The sequence below is a fragment of the Frankliniella occidentalis genome, unplaced genomic scaffold (genome assembly GCF_000697945.3).
Source record: "Frankliniella occidentalis isolate FOCC.00 unplaced genomic scaffold, Focc_3.1 Scaffold73, whole genome shotgun sequence".
In the NCBI taxonomy this organism is placed as follows: domain Eukaryota; kingdom Metazoa; phylum Arthropoda; class Insecta; order Thysanoptera; family Thripidae; genus Frankliniella; species Frankliniella occidentalis.
Genome location: NW_026267203.1, coordinates 401,852 through 405,235, shown reverse-complemented (window position 1 = coordinate 405,235; position 3,384 = coordinate 401,852).

Here is a 3,384-nt window from a genome sequence, read left to right as displayed (position 1 = left end):
GGGTCGGCTCTCCTTACATGGTATCATCCCCTAGCTCCAACACCCAGCCAGCCCGCCCCCGCGCGCCGCCGTCCCGCACCGCCGCCTTGAAAACCGACACCCTGGGCGTTATAGCACACGGACAAGGCCATGAAGCTCTATGGGGGGGAGCAAGGATTACAATGCATGACGTCGTCAATGTCGCGAAACACCCGCGCCGCGGAGCCGAAACTGGAAGGGATGCCCGACGCTGGCCGCTTGTGTGCGGTAAAGATCGCAAAAATATATATACATACTGAGAGTGGCGAGAGAAGCTGGCCGCTCGCTGGAAGAGAGTGCTTTCCACGCAGGCGGCAAGGGGAGGGGAGGGGAGGGGAAGGCCACGGCTGCAGGGTTACCAGACTCGGCGGCTTTCCATGAATTGGTCGTTGGTTCCCGTTAACCAACACTTTCACACGTTTAAGTTCAAAGTTTCCTCTTTATTCATTTTTTGGTGTCGATGTCATCATTTTAATCAGTTTGAATCAGTTTGAATAAAGATCCACCTTTATCCCTTACTGCCCTGGTGGTAACACTGACGCTCTTGCTGTTTCCGTCGTTCAGTGCAGAGTGCGACCTCGTGACGACGGGTTGACGTGTTTGTTTACATTTACTCATCTAGTCTCATCCTTAAACCGTTTTCGGAGCGACATTGTGCATTTCGCGTTTACTTTGCACCGTGACTTCTCGGCAAAACGCAGGACGATTCAATAACTATTTTGACCAGAGCCGGACAGACAGCGCGAGTGAGTTTGACGCCGCGAGTTTGAGGTTATATCGGTGTGCGAGTGCTCCAGTCGTGGAGGGACCAGAGGTGCCAAAGGTGTCGGGGGCAAGGACGTCGCTCACCATGCAACGAAACGAGTAAGTCACGACTCCAGTCCACATAAGTAGTAGTAATCGAGAGGTAAAACTGCTGCATGCGCGGCTGAAACTGTTTCTCCGGACGCCTCATGGTGAGCCCGCTCCTGGTCATGCCCGTGGTATCGGTGGTCCCCGTGGTGCCCGTGGTCAGCTCGCGCCCTTTCCGTCGCACTCGCGAGCACGACCCGGCCACCATACCCGCACGTTGACGCTCGAGGACGCTCCCCCCCCTCCTCCCGTCCCCCTTCCCCGGGGCTCCCTGGGGCAGCGCGGCTGATAGGTTGGGCAGGCTGGCGAGGCGAGGCGAGCTGGCGCAGGAGCCAAAGATAAGGGCCAAGGAGGATAGGGCGGGAAACTCGACTCAACTCGGACCTCCAGTCCTGGCGGGGAAGGCTGAGCCTGGCCGGGGTGGGGGGGCGGGTCGGAGCGCAGACCGTGCAGACCAGTCGAGAGACCGGTCCAGTTCCAGGCCAGTCCCGTCCTGGACCGGACACGCAATTTAAGGTTCGTTCTCCGGTGGGAAAAGCTCGCTAATCACCAGCCCGAACGGACCAGTACAGGAAGGAGGAGAAGGGGGGTGGGGGGTGGATGTGGAGGAGAAGGATCGCACTGTTGGGAGGAGGCGCTCAGACCCGAGGGGGGTAGTTTTGCTGCCGGACGGAGGCTAAGAAGTTGCGGAAGACGCCAGGTAGTGTCGGTAGCGAAGAGGAAAAAAAAACAGTCTAGAGAATTTCGTAAGAGCTGGTGCGCAGACAGTCTTGCAGTATACAGCGGGCGTTACACTGCTCAATTATTAATTACTGACCCAACTACTAAGATTCGTTCGTAATATTTGGCTGCATTTACGATTCGACACAAGTAGACAGAGCGGGCGTCTGCCAGGTCATGTAAGCAGTGTATTGTCACGAACAATCCATCTTGTCCAATTGAAATTACAAACTCTTCGTTACGGGAACCATAGTTTTCTGGTTGAGATAGCGACAAAGCATTGAATCCTTTTTATTAGTATTTTCGTGACGCACGGTCGATTTGAACGTGCGGAGAGGGGAGGTTGGCGGTGGCCGGGTAGTGATGTGGGAAAGAGAGAGGGGAGGGGGAAGTTGCACGTGTGGGATTGGAGGTGAAGGGGCCCCGCGAGTGAAGTGAGCAGGGTGGCGTGGCCCGGGCGGGGCGGGGCGGGGTGTGTTGAGGCGGGGCGGGGTGAGGTGGGGCGGGGCGGGGAGACAGGGAGCACGTGTCGGGGCCGTTATTGAACTGAGATGAATGGAGTCGCCCGGCACGGGGATATAAAATGGAAATAACGCTTTGGGAACGCCTCGGCCACACCTTGGAGGAGGGAACGGAGAGACCTCAATAGCAAATTTGAAACAGGCAAAGAAAAGGGTGTTTGCCCGCTCACCAGTGAAAACAAACAAACAAGCAAATAAATACTTTACAAAAAGCAGATGATGAAAATTTATGGGTATGTCTGTGTCCTGATTTTCTCTCATATTATTTTGCTGTCATTTCTTTATGGCTGTTTGTTACTTGCTCTCTTGCAATTCGGTGGACTACCGGCATGGCATACAGGAAAAGATAGGGGGTGTCGCGTCGGGCAGAGCGGCCGGCCGGCATCCGTGGCTTAGTATTGTTGGCTATTGTTGGGAACGGCGGGCGCGGCCGGCGGACGACTCGCGCCCTCTATACATCTGGGTGATATCATCACCATCTTGGTTGGTAGGTTGGTAGCTCAGCGGCCCCTCATAGCACCATCTCTTTCCCTCGGAACCGGTTGTGGCCCGCGGGCCGCCGGTCTGAGACCTCTGATCTAGCTGACACCTTAACGTTACTTATATATTCTTTATGTTTAGTCAAAAGTTTTTTGAGGTATTATCTGCTGAAAAGGCCAAAACATGAAATTGAATGCAAATTGCGGCAAATTGTGACACTAGTTTGGGCAGCGACCTAGCCGTAGAAAGGGGAGACTGGAACTGTTGGTCGGCGGTCGGCGCGCTCGTCCGCAGGGCGCCGTGTCCAGCGCGGGTAGGCAACCCCGCTGGCACGGCTGCGTGGCGGCACTGCATAGCCTCGGGAAGACAGGCGGGCCGGACGGGCGCGGGCTGGTGGGGCACGTGCAGGTGCAATCTGCATGCTTCTGATGTCGTTCATTTACCGTGTAATAGTATTCCTAACAAATCCGCGCTATCACAAAGAAAACATGTGTATTTTCAGCGACGTCGCATGTTGTTTGTGCGAGTGGCGTCGTGGGGGCGCTGGTGGGGGGGAGGGACGCTTGATTGCATATTTTTGGTGTGATTGCGACGACGGGTCCGCTCGACTGCACGCGGGGGGTTGCACGACCTTCCGGCGGACGTGTTGCACGGGCCTTGCACAACTCTGCCCCCCCCCCCGCCGCCGCGTCTGTTCTGTGCTCTTGTGCTTGTTACGAACGAAAATGTGCACAGGTTGGTTATGGCTCGGACGCGTACGCGCGGGCGGGGGGCAGGAGTGGAAGGGGTAGGG